We start from the raw sequence: 18,002 nt of genomic DNA on the forward strand, positions 1-18,002 counted from the left end.
CCTTTCATCAATAACCTCAAAAACAACCACACTGAGCTTTTACACCAACTACTGCCAATTCTTCCTCTGAGCCTTCCCTTTTTCTGAGATGCCTTCACACAGCCACCATGGCCCCCTGGACCTGAACAACTTTGCACATGCATATTCAGAATGCCAGGTGAGGTGTGGGTATGAAGAACCTGCCTCAGGAAAGCAGCAGATTCCTTTCCCAATCACAATCTTTAAAGATACCAACATTTGGTATGGTTATCTGTAATAGAGATGTAGGTAAATAGCCATTGTGGACTCTTATTTTGATACTTTTATGGTGTGAAATTCTTCATACACATCAATGTGTGATAGCCCCAGTAGTTACTATTATATTCCAGCTACACAGATAACTATTCCAGGTAACAGATATTGCAAGTTACATGGTAGAAATAAAAATGGAGGTGCAAATATACCTAAATATATATGTGAATGCATCCCCTCTGTAACTTCCTAGGCCTTGAGGATTACATTGGAAAAACCTTGGACTTAGGTAGGTGGTTTATCTTCACTGTTGGGGCTGAAGGTTCAGGAAATAGACATGTTAGAGTACATTTATTGCCACAAAAATCCATGTTCAGCCTCAGAGGAGCCTGTTGGACATAATGCATATTTACTATTGGATCTTAAAAGAGGGATTAGTGAAGAAGGACATTAATGTCTTCCATGTGGTTCTGGGTGCTAGTGGTTAATTTTCTCTCTGTACTTGAAGATGATGATGCTGTGGTTAAAGAGTTAAAGGCTAATTAGGCTCCTTGTCAAAGGCAACAAACCCTGGCTTTCACAGATTCCTTTTGACAAGAAATGCCTTCAACTCCAAGACTTCTCTGCCCAGTTTCCAGCCTCTCACTGGAGTTTGTCCAGAGTACACGTACCTCAGAGAGGGAAGAAGGTTGTCTCCCAAATGTACTGGAGTCAGGGAAGGAAAACTGACAGTTGCACTACAAGGTAGCTCCTGTTTCTCTGTCCTGGTTTCAGGCACCAAGGAGGGAGAAAAATTCAGATGGCAAGGGAAGCAGGCTTAGTAGCTGTAACAAGAACTGAGCAAGAGAGGCAGGTAAGAGAATAATTCCTCACATCCCTTTTCCGCATCTTTATTACAGGAAGGCCGTGAGACACATGGCCTTCTTCTCACATAAGGATTAGAAACCATAGGGAAAAAGGATTTGAACCTCCAACTCCCTATTAATGCCTACATCTCTTTTTATGTGGTTGTTAGGATGGTATAAGCACATGTTTAGCACATAACAGGACTTCCTCTCTTAGTGTGCTCCATCACTTCGCACCCCACCCACAGAGATTTTATTTTTCCAGAGTTCTTGCCATATTTCCTACTTGTCACCTGTGTCATCTCAGGCAATAATCATGAAACTCAATCTCCTTCCCTGCTAATTTGTCTTAGGTAAGTTGCCAGTGCCTGTTCTAAAAGTCAAGACTGCAGCCCAGGTCTACAGAATTTTAAAAGGCAACACTGACAGAATGGCCTTTCACTCTCAAGAAAAGAGACACCTATATGACAACATTTCCTTGGTTGGTGAAATTGGTTTCAGCGTACCAAGAAACCTCAATCCAGTTCTCTGTAGGATAGAAGGGTTTTTGTTTTTGTTTTTGTTTTGTTGTTGTTGTTGGTGGTGGTGGTCATGGGGCCTGAACTCTGGGCCTGGGTGCTGTCTTTCAGCTCTTCAGCTCAAGGCTAATGCTCTATTACTTGAGCTACAGCGCTACTTCTGACTTTTTCTGCTTATGTGATGCTGAGGAATTGAACCCAGGGCCTTATGCATGCAAGGCAAGCATTCTACCACTGAGCCACCTTCCCAGCCCTAGGATGAAGTTTTTAATCATTTATTGTAAAGAAGGAAAGAACTCCCTGTTCTCGTCAACTGTTATGACGATTCAGGAAGATCGGATGTCAGACTTGGTTAAATTGCCCTGCAATTTTGTTTGCTACCTTCTCCAAATCAATCAAATTGTAAGTAATGTCTGCTAACCTTTTCCTGTGTACAGTTCTAGGTATAAATAATTTACTTAGTGAATGGTACTGATGCAGGTTCATTATACATATTAGTGGATCTGTTAAATTGAAAGTCCTTTGTGTAACTACTTAAAAATGATAAATACATTTTTAAAAATTGACTTAGATATTAATTCAGATATCGCCTTACTTCATGGTTTCTGCTCCGGAAAAAGTAAATCTACTTTTCCCCCAAGGAAAAATAATGCATAAGGTAAATTGAATTCCTACTGCAGTAAGCATATATCCGTACTTTATGGGAAGCCTGTTCTGTATTATCCAGTTTTATCCCCACAATACTGTGACATAAACGTTATTCTTTTGAAGATGAGTAAACTGCGCCACATAGAGATTATGAAATTTGTCCTGGATCAGAGAGCTAATTCAAATCCAGACATTAACGCCCCGGAGTTCTTGGTTTTACTTCATCTATAGCTGTGTTATTTCCCAAGCCTTAGCTCCTTTGTTTATAACACTGAATGAACACAAAGGTACCAAAGTCCAATGGCTGTTAATAGTGATCAAATGAAATAATACTCATAAAAATGTCTTTTAAATGATAATATGTGAATACCAGATACTGTTACTACAGCAATCACTTCAGCGTTCTTTAGAAGTCAAGACAGGATTAACATGCATTCAATTCCCATTAGCCTGCTGGGTGTTGTTCTTTCAAAACAAGTGTTGCCTCACTTTGATATTTTTATCAGTAGATAAAAGAGTAAACAGAAGGTTAACAAGGGGTCAGTTAGATGGCAGTATGACTCATCTGGGAAAGAGAACTAGCAGAATTACAGGACAATTTGACCAAATTTGACAATTTTATCATTTTGTCATGATGAGATGACTAGTTTATGAGAACAAGGAGCATTTGTTTTCTCACAGAATTTGATCTTGCAATATGAATTCTTCTCTTCTTTAAAATAAATGATCAAAGAACTTAACAGCATGTAGAACTGTACTACTGACAATACAATCTTCCTCCATTAAACCTTCCCCCATCATGTCTTGAGAACCAAACCTTCCAACCAGGAAATTTTCATCAGATATGTATGTCTTATCTGAAGATATAAGAATCAGTCTATCTGCATTGTTTTTTTAAGAGTGCTCATGTTCATTACAGTTTGGCTTTTGGACCAGGCATTGACAGTTCAACTAAGGATAAATCTGTAGGGAGATAATCAAGTCCCCTAACAGTCAAATTTAAAGGCTAGTCAGAGTCACATGTAAGCAATGTCTTCAATGTTCTTTGTCCTAAAACGAAATATAAACTTCAAAGCATAACACATTCAGGTATTCATTCCTGCTTTTACAGTGTATGATATCAACAGACAATGTAACTTTCAGACCTCATTTTCTTCATCTGAAAATGGGATTCTTACATCTTGCCTCTAGGTGTTGATTATTACATCCTTAGCCATTCTCTTCCAAGATCAAGTTGCAGACTAATGGGAGTAAGATGAAATCCATTATCATTTCACTGAGCCTTGCCAAGAACAGTAGAATAAAGAAGAAGCTACATTGCAGCAGCATTTTCCACAAGGGCTAGAGAATGATCCATACAGAGGAGTCAGCCTAATGAAAGGCAATTTATCACTTCTATTCTGGATATATATTATACAATATAATGCTTACATATCAGTGATCTAGGAATTAAGGAAAGCAATGGTTGGGGCAATGTAGTAGCTAAAATGATGATGAGTGAAGCTGAAGAGTTTATTTTTATTTTCATTCCATTTTCAGGAATAACCATGTGCTTTTGGAGTAGAGATCTCCTCTTTTCCCTGCTTGTGGATGCTAGATCCATGGAGACTGCTCCATGTAAAAGCACATTCTCACTCACCAAATTGACTCTGACTTGGATCCCTGCTTTTATTTTTTTCTCACTGGATTAGGGCTCTTTGGCTGACATTTATTTAAAAAAAAAAAAAAAACGGATGTGATTTCAAGTAATCAGCAGACACTCCAATCCAATTAAACTTCCTCCAGATCTCTGAGCTCCATGAACCCTTTCATGTCTAGGAGCCTTTGTCCATGCTTCCTATCCTAGCCTGACACTCACTTGGAAGTGTTTCCCTTTCCTCACGCTGTGTCTCCTTAGCTCATTTTCTCATACTCATCTTTCCATCCTGTTCTATTCAAAGAATTGTTTGTGACTTCACCCATCTCCTCAGGATCACTTGGGTCTTTGTTGTGAGTCTACCAGCAAAACTGAAACTCAGACAAGTTAAACAGGCCAATGGATGACATATCAGATATCTAATAAGTGACAAAGTCCATGTGGAACCAGAGCCCATTTATTCCAAACTCCAAGGCCAAAATTTCTATACTACATTGTCTTGGTAAAGACTGAGAGCTCAAAACATCATCTATCTAAAGGAAACAGGGAGAGCCATAGTGCTGGTGAAGGCTGGGAAAACAGTTGAAATTTTGTGGCCAGGAACTCTTTACCAGGAAGTACCTTGCCAATATCGTGCATTCATTCCTGGGCCACTGAGGAATCTGGAAGTTTAGAGTCCAGTTGGGAAAAGCTCAAGGAAGTAAGGAATGAGGTATGAGGCCGATAGTGGAAGGAAAAACATCTTTCCTGGTATTCTTAATATTATTCCCCTAGATTTCCAGGAAGCCAAAGCACAGATCTCAAGCCAGATTGATCATCCCTACTATATGGGTATACACGTTTGACAACTAGCTCTCACATATTAATATAACTTCAAGAAAGCAAGAAGGAAAAGGAAAAAAGGAAGGAAGGAAGGAAGGAAGGAAGGAAGGAAGGAAGAAAGAAAGAAAGAAAGAAAGAAAGAAAGAAAGAAAGAAAGAAAGAAAGAAAGAAAGAGAGAAAGGAAGAAAGAAAGGAAGAAAGAAAGGAAGGAAGAAAGGAAGGAAGAAAGAAGGAAAGAAGGAAGGAAAGAAAGAAAGGATGAAAGGAAGAAAGAAAGAAAGAAGGAAAGAAAGAAAGGAAGGAAGAAAGAAAGAAAGGAAGAAAGGAAGAAAGAAGGAAAGAAAGAAAGAAAGAAGGAAAGAAAGAAAGAAAGAAAGAAAGAAAGAGAGAGGGAGGGAGGGAGGGGGGAAGTGAGAGAGAGAGAAAGAGACAGAAGGAGGGAGGGAGGGAAGGAGGAAGGAAGGAAAATAAAGAAGAAAGGAAGGAAAGAAAGGAAAAAGGAAAGGAAGAAAGCAAGCAAGCAAGAAAGAAAGAATGAGAGAAAGAGGGAGGGAGGGAGGGAGGAAGGAAGGAAGGAAGGAAGGAAAATAAAGAAGAAAGGAAGGAAAGAAAGGAAAAAGGAAAGAAAGAGAGAGAAAGAAAGAGAGAAAGAGGGAGGGAGGGAGGAAGGAAGGAAGGAAGGAAGGAAGGAAGGAAGGAAGGAAGGAAAAGAAAGAAGAAAGGAAGGAAAGAAAGAAAGAAAGAAGGAAGGAAGGAAGGAAGGAAAGAAAGAAGGAAAAGAAAGAAGAAAGGAAGGAAAGAAAGGAAGAAGAAAAGAAAGAAAGGAAGGAAGGAAGGAAGGAAAGAAGGAAGGAAGGAAAAGAAAGAAGAAAAGAAAGGAAAGAAATGATTCAGTGAAAATATACTTCTGACAAATAGTGGCTTACCCAGTTTGTCCTTTTGGAGTCCTGCTTATTGCTCATATGAAATTTCTGGATTTCTCAGTGTTGATTATTGATGGATGGGTGGATTTACACATAGAGTTGTTTTGGGAGTGTTTAAGCTTCCTGAAGATACAGCTACCTACTGCACACTGGTCCAAGGTAGAGAAGGGAAAAAGTGTAGAACAGATACATGATGGAATCAGAAATGAGTTCCAGCATACCAAGGACCACCACCAACCTCAATAAAAGAAGTAACAAAAGAAGAGATTGGTACCATTGAATGTCTACAGAAGACGATGCCAATGACATCATCTACAGTAGGTACTGAACATGTCCTCTCTTGATTGTAAACAAAGCCTTTACCAAAAAACCTTCCTGTAACTGGTAGGTAACAGAGCAATAGAAGGCCAGCCCCAAGACCTACAGCTGACCCAGGGTTTGAAAGTAGACATGTGTGGTTCCCAAGTCTGTGTTCTTTCCCTGGAAATCCACTGCTTCTTCTCTCTGTGTTGTGTGTGGAGAAGCTCCAGTGATCTTGGAGGTAAGGGGGACTATTTAGCTCCACTTTCTTTTTCAGAGTTTCTAAGTGAAATGAAGTTTAAAAGTGGTCATGTTGTCCAAAGGTTCCTGGTAAACCCATCAAAGGGTGTGTATGTGTGTGTGTGTGTGCGTGTGTGTGTGTGTGTGTGTGTGTGTGTGTGTGTGTGTGTGTGTGTGTGTGTGTGTGTGGTGTGAGTGTTCAGTATATCAGAGACAAAAAAAAACAACAACACATACAGATTTGGCCCAGTGCCAAGGTACAAATCTCTTGGGATGAACCCCCTGCAGGTTCTTAAACTAGTTTCTCAATTATGTTATCTCCACCCGCCACCTCTCAAGAGCTGAAACCCGCCAGTTGCTATTGTCTAGGCCTGAATGACGCCTTTACCCCAATCCTATCTCACAGCAGCAGATTGAGCATCTTCTTGCCATAATTGTCCAGGCTGTAGCAATTGATGGCTGCATGCTGCCCTTGTGATCTCTACTTTGTAGGCCCTTGGGCAACCTAACTCCTAAACACAGGCTTCCTCCTGCATCAGAGGCAAGCTTTTGTGTCCACACAATAAAGCTTCAACATGCTTTCTTTTGTCTCTGCTGATTCTTTATTCTTTTTTTTCTTTTTCTCCCAAGCTTCCACTGCTCTTATTGGGAGAGAACTAAACTAATGGCCTAATTTCAAGGCCTATTTTAGAAGAAGTACTCTTACGGGAGTTCATGATAGCTTGCCATTGCTTTGTATTCAGGTTGTCCATTATCCAACTCCCTTCCACAGTGAGTACCTAGTGAAGATTAAGCGGATCTATCTCCCTGTGTTGTTGTATATGTGATCTGGTGCCAAGGTGGTTCCCATGGTTACCTCTGTCCCCCCTTGCTTTTCCCAAGCAGTACCCCTCATACAACCAGGCACAAGCTATGACCTCAGTAAACCAGTGAGAGTCCTGTTGTCAAGATCATGGGCCAGCGAAGATTCAATCTAACAGCAGCAGGTAAGCAGTACCAAACCAATATAACGTCAGTGGTGTTATCTGAGACTATGGAGATACTAGATGGAGCCATCTCAGCACGATCTCCTTCTCAATATAAACATAGTATTGTGATTTTGTGTTTATTTTTAGTATCTATTTTTTTCCAGAACTCAGAGCCTCACATTCAATAGAGAGGAGCTCCACCACTGGAGCGCATCCTTATTTCTTTTTGTGCTTTAGTTCGTTTTCAGACAGTCTTTGGATTTTGCCCAAGGCCAACCTGGAACCCTGATTCTTCTACCTATGCCTCCCATGAAATTATAGACATGAGGCATAGCCTAGTCCATCTATTGAGATAGAATGACATCCCTAACACTTCCCCAGACTGACACAGAACAGTAATCTTTCTGATTTTCCTCTCCAGACTAGCTGGCATTAAGGCATGAGCCATCATACCTCACTACAATCCAACTCAAATCTAATGTGTCCATTTTCTTATCATCAACAACCTTCCTAAATCGGAGACAGTGTTTTATCTGTTCTGTCTCTGTACCTCCAAAAACAGGCACAGCATTGAATGGAAAAGGGAGGTAGTATGAAGACTGGGACACAACAGCAGCTACTCCAAGAATCCACCTGGAAGAGAAGCGACACCACCTTAGATCCTTTCAGGTACCTAGTTCTTCTTCAGTCAAAGTGAATAAAGAAAAGAGCCTAATTCCTTGTCTTCCTCTCTCCTCACCCTTGATCGCATAGCTTTGTAATGTCTCTCTCTGGAGACGCGAAAATGTCTGCATTTGGATCCATGCAGTATCTGCAGGTGTACACAGACTTGAGTATCTAGAAGTTGTCTGTAATTGTGCTAATAGTTTCCTCACTGGTATGAGAACACAGCTGGACAGGGCTTCAGGATACTGAAGAACAAGGGAAACAGATACCAAGGTCATCCTACTAGAAGCATATGAGGTCAGCTGGTCAACCAGACTTGAATGGGAGCCTAAAGAAGACCGGCAGAGTTGCAGAACGCCTGGAGTTGAATACAGACTCAGGAGTAACCTTAGGTAGAATCCACTGGCATTTCTTCTCAGCTCTCTGAACACCCCCACAGACATCACAGCCAATCACAGTGCGCTGTGGCCACTGAAGCCTGTGGCTCTTGGTAGCACAACATTCTTGTGGCACTAAATGAATGCTACATCCCAACGGAGAGCACAGATAGCTAGCTGGGTGTGGATGCACAAGCCTGTAGGTTCAGGACTTAAAAAGCGGAGGGAGGAGGATTTGGATTCAGAAGCCAGCCTGGTTTACATGGCAAAACCAGGTCATAAATAAATAATTAAATGAGCAAGAAAACACACCCGCAAACCAGCAAAATGCAGAGAATTAAAAGAAAAAAGAGACAACTCTGTAAAACAACAACAAATCCCACCTAATTCTGGGTAGCAAACTAGTCTCACCCAATAGCCCAACATTTCCCTTTAGATCACTAGCCTGAAGTATTAAAATGAGAACATCCATCAATTTTCCCATTACTCTGTGTCATCCTCTGCTCTGTCAGGGACAATGTCAGCTGGGCAAGCTGACTCATTAAAAGTACAAATGGACAGAGTGGAGGCATTGTAGGACAGAGTAGTGGGGTGAGATGGAGCTGGCACCAGAAGCAGGAGCTGGACGGATGTTTTCCTGCAGTCCGGAGGGTGCCCCAGGGATTCATGAAGGAAGCTGCAGGAATGACCTATTCCGAGGAAAGATCGACATTTCCTGGCATTATTCAAGTGAGGGTGCTTCCTTTTCTACCTCTGGAAATCCAGCCCTGTAGCTGGGGACTGTGCCATCTGCTACTGCAAATTTCACTAGCCTTGTGGGCATTCATTTGAAGAACATTTGCCAATTTCTGTAGCATATAAACACAGACACAGGGCACCTTTTAATAGTGTCTTTTTTTCCAGGCAGAAAAAGTCTTTTGTTAAGAAAAAAGAATATGGGAAGAAGACCAAATCAAATAGTAATTATGAATAATACTCTACTCAGCCCATAACAAAATGCTCTGGATTTTATAACATGTTCCTGCCAAAGGCCATGTGTGATATTTCCTTGGTGGTAGTTTTTAACCACTATGAAATCCACAAAACCTCTCCCAGCTGTTGACGTTTTATCCCATTCTGGGATATATCCATAAGGTTTTGAAAATATGAATAAGTTTTCCAATTTGAATGACACTAATAGTAATTTTTGAAGGCTTTGGGAGAAAGATGTAAGAGAAGCCACACTGCTTGTCTGTTGAAAAACTGTTCTATTTAAATGGTTTTAGTGTTCCAAAAGTGGCGGGTTAAGCTTTGTTTTTTAATAAACTAGCTTTCAGTGATCTGAGTGATGCTGGAATTGATAATTAGTGAGGCTGAGATGACATTAAAACAAGTTTTAAAACATTAAGAAGGAATGGAGTCAATACATAAATTTACTTCTTCTTTGTGTGTGTGTGTGTGTGTGTGTGTGTGTGTGTGTGTGTGTGTGTGTGTGTATACACATGCTTACACCCATGTGCATATACTAGTACTTGGGCTTGAACTCAAGGCCTTGAGTTCTAACTTGGCTTTTTCTACTCAAAGTAAGTGCTCTACCACTTGGTCTCTTGGATGTCTGCCCAGTCTTCCTTCAGATTTCAACCTCTTGTGTGGCTAAAGTTACACTTGTGAGCCTCTGACACTGGCTTATATCTCAGTTTTGAAGTAGCTTGGTGGGACTTTAAAAACACACAAGGAAATTATGACTTCTCCTGATGAGTATCATGAAGTCACAGTACTTATTTCTGCTTGAGTCAAGCTTCTCTTGAGTAGGTAGTAGAAATGTGACATAGCTTGTCCTGCTAAGAATAATAAAACAAATCATGGAGCTGAGAGTGTGGCTCAGTGGTAGAGTGTTTGCTTAGCATGAACAAAGCCCAAGGTTCGATTCCTCAGTACCACATAAACAGAAAAAGCCAGAAGTGGTGTTGTGTCTCAAATGGTAGAGTGCTAGCCTTGAACCAAAGAAGTTTAGAGACAGCACCCAGGCCCTAAGTTCAAGTCCCAGGATTAGCAAAAACAGAAAAAAAGAAACCAAGCCAAATTGAAAGAAAACACCTTAAAAATAACCAAGGTACCATAGTAACCCAGTTATTACTTTAGAGTATCCAGCAAGTTCTTGGGATTTTTATTTTAAAGTCAATCATACAAGAAGTGACTGAGCTAAGCAATGTGCTAAAGACTTGTATTAACTTAAGCATAACAACGCTTTGAAATGGATTTTAGTTTTATTCACATTTTATAGATAAGACACCAGAGACTAAGAAAGACTAAGAGGGCTGCCCATGAGCACAAGGTGACAGGGTCACAATGTTTCTGGTCAGACTTATATCCAGGTGTAACTGAAGCTTACAATTTAATGCCCACCATCCAGAAGACTCCATTTGTTCTGAAACAAAAATCCTGATGACCCTTGAATTCCAACAAAAGAGATCAAGGTTGGTTTTTATTGACTTCTAGGAACATTCCAGCAGCTCAAGCCCTCCTTAACGGTAATTTTAACTTGTATCTATCTATCTATTGATGTTTCTTTAAACTTGGCTCAGCAACTTGTGACTAGGTAAATTAAACCATTGCCTAAATTGGCAGGGCATTATCTTTTATCTTTCATAGAAGCAGCATAATGACCTGGAAAGTTGCCTCTATTTCTTCTCATTGGGAAGAAATCTTAGACAGTTAGTTCTTGCTGTAATGGAGCATAGAACTTGTAGGTAATTCTGTCTTGCAAAGCTAAGGCAACATTGTAGCCACAAATGCCACAGAGAGCCAAGGACCTGAAATCATAGGCTCTTAACATTCAGAGGAGCTATGTAAGGGTGAATTTTGACATAACACCTTTTCTTTCTCTAGGCAGGTGATCACTGCCAACATATGTATCCTTATTATGATCTCATCAGCCACAGGTAAGAGTTAGTATTCTCTTCTCTTTTTGATGATATCTGTTGGAGAGTTAATGCTTCTTTGATAGTGATAGCCCTTGCATTTTTGTTGGGAAAACTGAGCCTAAAGAATATGTCCAGAGGTATTTTAATATTGCATTGTATTTTCTTGGTATGTTGAGGACAGTAGAAGATGCCATTGAGAAAGAATTTGTTATGGATTATGAGAAGGGGAACTTCATAACATAGATATTAAACAGGGAGGTACCAGAGTCAGTAAGATGATGGCAGAAGGAGAGAAAGGGTTATGAACAAAAGCTTAACTACATACATATTCTTCTTTCCTCATGCTCCTCCTCCTCCTCCTCCTCCTCCTCTTCTTTCTTCTTCTTCTTCTTCTTCTTCTTCTTCTTCTTCTTCTTCTTCTTCTTCTTCTTCTTCTTCTTCTTCTTCTTCTTCTTCTTCTTCTTCTTCTTCTTCCTCTTCTTCTTCCTCTTCTTCTTCCTCTTCTTCTTCCTCTTCTTCTTCTTCCTCTTCTTCTTCTTCCTCCTCTTCTTCTTCCTCTTCTTCTTCTTCCTCTTCTTCTTTCTTCTTCTTCTTCTTCTTCTTCTTCTTCTTCTTCTTCTTCTTCTTCTTCTTCTTCTTCTTCTTCTTCTTCTTCTTCTTCTTCCTCTTCTTCCTCCTCTTCTTCCTCCTCTTCTTCCTCCTCTTCTTCCTCCTCTTCTTCTTCCTCTTCTTCTTCCTCTTCTTCTTCTTCCTCTTCTTCCTCTTCTTCTTCCTCTTCTTCTTCTTCCTCTTCTTCTTCTTCCTCTTCTTCTTCTTCCTCTTCTTCTTCCTCTTCTTCTTCCTCTTCTTCTTCTTCCTCTTCTTCTTCTTCTTCTTCTTCTTCCTCTTCTTCTTCTTCCTCTTCTTCCTCTTCTTCCTCTTCTTCCTCTTCCTCTTCCTCTTCTTCTTTCTTCTTCCTCCTCCTCCTCCTCTTCTTCTTCTTCTTCTTCTTCTTCTTCTTCTTCTTCTTCTTCTTCTTCTTCTTCTTCTTCTTCTTCTTCTTCTTCTTCTTCTTCTTCTTCTTCTTCTTCTTTCTTCTTCTTTCTTCGTCTTCTTCTTCTTTCTTCTTCTTCTTTCTCACTAGTCCTGGGGTTTGAACTCTTGAACTCTGATCCTGGATGTTGTCCCTGAGCTTCTTTTGCACAAGGCTAGAATTCTACCGCTTGAGCCACAGCACCACTTCTGGCTTTATTTTTTGGGTGGGGGGGTAATTTATTGGACATTAGTCATGGGCTTTCCAGATCAGGCTGGCTTTGAAGCATGAGCTTTAGATCTCATCCTGCTGAGTACCTAGGATTATACACTTTCTATAGTAAGGAACAGATAAGGTAAGGAAGCAAGATCAAGATGGGTAAACTTGAATGATTGCAATGTGTTCTAGAACATTGCCCCTCATTTATCAGAATATCTCAGGTTATTATGGTCAGTAGATCTTGTGGGAACCAATGTGAAACTCCACTATAGAGATAGTTGCAAATACATGCTCTGGAACAGTTGGTTTGCATTTAAAAGGCATGCTTCTGGAAAAATTGTTCAGGAGCTCTAGGCATTGGCTATACCTAGAATGAGACACCTCTCTGGTGCATGTTAAAATATCAAAATGCAAAATATACAAAAGATATGCCTGATAAAAGAAGGGTATCTGTCTTTATGGGACACAGGGCTCCTTTCTGTGTATGTACACACATATGTTCCTGTGAGTATGTTTATGGGAGAAGATTTTGACCATGCTTTCTCAGTTGACATCATAGCATCACCTGAAGTCCTAGAATTTGTAGAGATTCAATATGCACTTCTAGCAAACAAAGCTTGCACATGGGTGTATTATAAATAGCATGTATTCCCATACTCATCTTTTATTAGCTTGGCCTGTCTCCAAGGATTCTAGTTGAGAAACACAAGAAGTGTTTTACAGGCTCATCCTCCTCTTCTAGGAAGTCATTGATTCTGGGAGGAGATCACAGAGGTCATTATTTTAACTTCTCTTTCTGAATGGCTAGGCTGAGCCAAAGCTGGAAAGAGGTGACATTGATCAAGATGCATTGTATTCATAAATTGCTTAGTTAAATGGCAACTCCTTCATACAACTACCTAAAAATAATCCAACATATAAATAAATTGCTCTTCCTTTCAGCAGAATATCTCCTCTCACCAGAATTTCTAGATTTGGTTTTGGTACTTGGTTAAGTCCCCCGCTTTCCTCCACCCCGCCATTTCTCAAAAGCCTTGCCAAAGTGGCTCCCTTCACCGACAGAAAGGGCATGGGCTAAGAACATGCTGGCTTTGCTCACCTCACAGAGAATTCTGGAGGCCCAACTGGCATCCGGAGAAAATATTGTGTGCAGAACGAAAGAGATAATTCAAAATTGTTTTATTGAGACTTCTGGAAAAAGAATCATGTTGCAAGAGCTCAAAACCACGTGTGTGTGTGTGTGTGTGTGTGTGTGTGTGTGTGTGTGAAATGAGTGTTGGATCTCCTATGCACTACTGTGGTGGTATTTAGTAAAAGACCGTTGGTTGGCCTGAGGAGGAAAGCAGTACACTGGCCAAAGTTCACATTTATCATTCTCTCAATTGACAACCAAGGAAATTCCTTCAGTTATTTTTACCAACAGAAGCTACACACCTCATCTACACACTGCAAGTGGCAGTATTAACTTTATGGGTTTTGCAATGCGAAGATCAGATATGTGCGTGTGTGCATGTGTGTGTGTGTGTGTGTGTGTGTGTGTGTGTATGTGTGTGTAAAATACAGGGGGGGGGAAGAGATGTCCTATATGTGAAAATGAGGTTGTTACAGTGTTGAACAACCGGGAGTATGGGTGAAAAACTTGTAAGAAATAATCTTAATACTTAGAGAAGTCAGGATCACCACTAGGCTACAGATAGAACTGTGTAAGTAAAAGTTTATTATGGGAAAAGATGGAGTCTGTAGACCTCAAAACAAAGAACTCTGATATGTGAGAGCATTAGAAACATCGATGTTCAAGTTTATGAAAAGAGAGAAAGAATTCACCCTTCTCTTTCCTTTCAGTTTTCTTCCACCCCTAATGGGGTGAGCGATGGTTTCCCACTTTGGGTAAGGGCACACCTTCTCTCTATTAATAGGAATGCTAATTTATTTTGGAAACATATACATATTATCAGAAATACTACCTCACCAGGTACTGAACATCCTTTATTTCAGTCAAATTGGCACATAAAATCATCTACCACAATCATGTACTATGTGTGGGGAATTTGTTAAGAAGAATCTTACAGAATATACATCTTAGGTCCCATTCTAAATAGTAAAATTTAGACTCTTTTGAAACTGTCCAAAGCATGAATTCTTTTTTTTTAGGACAAAGCATGAATTATTTAAAAAAATAAGAAAAAAGGAGTGCTTTAAGCTTTTATTTCTTTTCCATTTTGCTTAGACAATGAAATATGAATGGTATGATGGAAATGGTATGATGCTAGAAACTTTTATTTCACAATATGCACAACATGAATTAATACTCATCACCATCATGGGAGGTAGCAATTAATGCTTTTGTTACAGGTGAGAAGCTACAGTTTCATATGGTATATGTTGCTTTCCAAAGATCATACAACTTGTACATGCTAGAGCCAAGATTTTTTGTTTGCTTTTGCTGGCACCAGAGTTTTAAAGCAAAGCCTCAGGCTTGATTAGCTTACTTTCTTGACTGGAACTCTACCACTTTGCTAGTTATTTTGTAAATAAATTCCCATGGACTTTTCTGTCTGAGCTGGTTTCAAACACTATCCATATCTTTGGTTCCTGAGGATTATAGACATGAGCCACCAGTGCCCCACTGTAGACAAGTTTTTGACGATAATTGATTAGAAACTTCTAGATGGCAGGGATCATTGTTATCTTTATAACCAAATCCATAGAATTGAGGCCAATTCTTCATAAGACTGGTCATTAATATTTGATAATAATATTGATAATAATTTGATAGTGAAGTAATGATGGAATAAATGAATTACTAATTAATCAATTAAAAAGAATGATTTTAATTATCAAAGTGTTTCCACCATTCCCTCCCCTATGAACTTTCAATTGTCATTGCTCATGGAATCTAATACATTGATGTCAATAAAAAAAGACCTGATAGAGTTATTCAAATGCAGTCTTATCTCATTCTGGTATAAGGTGTTAGGCAACATTTTAACAGAGCTGAGTTCACTCTGTTAGTTCTGAACTGCATGATATTGGATCTACTGTTTCCTCAGACATGAAGTGAACATAAGAATTAGAAAATTGCCAAAAAAATCAATAAAGGTAATTTATTCAAAATACCTGAGGGTATTTTGATAAAATATTCTCAATGAAATATGTTTACTGTGGATATGTGTACAATAGGAGCATACAACATAGAATACCAACATGAATCCAAGCCAATTCCGACAAAAACAATGTTTAATGATGTAAGTGATGAGATGGGCCATAGTGCGGGTAACTGTGATGTAAGTATAAGTTATCAAGAACGGAAGGGAAACAAATGCTTGCACCAGCCTCACACTCTCTTTTTAATCACCAAGATGAACTTTACTGCTTTATAAGGAAAGCTTCTTAAGTAAAAAGAAAGATATTATAGTTAAATTTATTTAAAAGCTTGTTTACAGATCTTAAAGTACGTTATTATTACTTTAATAAAGTCAGTTTAACAAAGAGAACTCTATCTCTAAAAGAAGGAATACTAATGTGATTTCAAAAGTATAACTAGCTTTTAAACTAAGTGTTCACTGACTTCTGTTTTCATTTGTACAACCCTGTTTATGAATGATTTTTACTGTCCTTTCATGCATAATTTTTCCTTTCTTTTATCTGCATGTTTATATCTTTCATACAGTTTGAAGAGTGTTTTTAGGTTTGCAAGAGACTAATTTATATTCTAGTTATCAATATCTTGTTTATTTTTAAATACAGAAGCCAAACTCCCATCAGATCTATAATATGATTTTTTTCACATGGATGTCTGAAATCCTTTTCAAGTTTCCATTTTTCCAGCAGTGTCAGTGAGCTAGAATCATTTGTTACATCTGAATGAACTACTAAGGCTCTCTACTAAACAATTTGTTCTCTTCCCATTAATGGGCAGCACCAACTTTATCATATATTTGGATCTCATCTAGTAATGAGTCTGTCTCAGTGCTACTTCCCATCTTCCATTAGTCAATTTGCCTTTTATTACACCAATAAAATACTACTTTTATTACCATAGTTTCAGTGGAAGTCTTAATATCAAGTGGAGTTTTCAGTCCTTCTTTATTATTTTAAGGTTATCTTATATTTAGTCCATTTAAATTTTAGAAGAGTTTTATCAAGTGTATAAAAAGCATATAGTTGTACATTTTTATTGGATTTGAATTAAAGTTGCAGTAGGGTGAAGAGAACCGATATCTTTAAAATGTTATCATTGGAAGGTTAGAGTATAGGATAGAGTGCTTGCCTAGCATGCGGGAGGTCCTGCTCTCAATTTCCAGCACTAATAATAACAATAATAATAATAATAATAACAACAATAATAATAATAATAGTCATTAAAGGATGACTAGTCTTTCTAAAATCACGGAAATTTGTTTAGACCATCTTTCAAATGTCTTATTTGGATTTTTCAACTTTTATCCATAGGGATCTTATAATTATGACTAGGCTAATTACTAGAGTGAACAATACTCTAATTTATTGTAGAATATTATAAAAATACTTTTAGTTATTCTTAGTAAAATAAGAGAGGAAAAATGAACAGACAATACTTGAGGAAATAATATCTGAACATGACCCCAATTTTAATTTTAAAATGTAAATATAAATACCCAATAAGTTGAATGAATTCCAAAGGGAGTAAACTAAAACAAAAAAAGTAAATCAATGTGAGATATATTATATCAAACTGTCAAAAGTCAAATAGAAAAGTGATTCACCACATTCAAAGAATTCAAAGATGTAAGAACATCAGTAGGTTGATGTATTAAAAGCGATATAGGAAAAATAAATTATTAAAACCAAGATTGCTATGCTCAGTCCAATCATCCTTCAGAAACAAGAATAATATAGAGATATTCCTAGGTAAACAAAAGCTGAAATAATTAATTTCCATGAAAAAATACTCACGGAAGCATTTGTAGGTTGAAATGAAAGACGAATGGATAATAACTCAAACACATATGAAGAGATAAAATTCTTAGTCAAGATAATTATAAAAGGTTGTTTTATTGTAATAGTAGTATGTCATTTTTTGTGTTCTAGATTATGAAAGAGACTAACATAAAGAATCAGTCCACAACAAATATTATAACTGGTTTATAACTCCATATTTACTATATGATTAAAGAGAACAGGGCTTTCAAAAGTATTGGTTTAACCTACTGAAAGCTGTTGAACAGTGTAAGTGGGAAAAGATAATTTGGAAAAAGAAATAAAGGAGGTTAATCTGACTAATGGTATATGTATTGTGAAATACAGTGAAATCCCCTTGTACAATTAGCATCTACTTACCAAATGGACAAATAATTGACAGGAAAGAAAAACAGGTTCTGTTGATGGTGTCCCATCAGGAGGGACAGGCCAATGAAGAGGGTGACAGAGGGTAACTACCATTTAAGTGCCTTATATCCATGTAGGAAAATGGAACAATAAAATCTGTTGAAGTTGTTTTAGGAAGAAGGTACAGAGCAGTGAAGGAAATCCATGGAGTGGAGAGTTTATCCAGGGTTCATTGTACATGGGTATGAAAACAGTTAAAATGAAAATTTCCCTTACAAAACTAATAAATGCTAGTAAAAATCGGCTAAAAATTATATTTATTTAGCTTGATGCAGGTGGTTCACAACTATAATCTTAGTTGATCAGAAAACAGATCTTAGCATTGTG

Source organism: Dipodomys merriami, unplaced genomic scaffold, assembly GCF_024711535.1.
Source record: "Dipodomys merriami isolate MVZ:Mamm:240054 unplaced genomic scaffold, mDipMer1.0.p SCAF_4, whole genome shotgun sequence".
Classification (NCBI taxonomy): Eukaryota; Metazoa; Chordata; class Mammalia; order Rodentia; family Heteromyidae; genus Dipodomys; species Dipodomys merriami.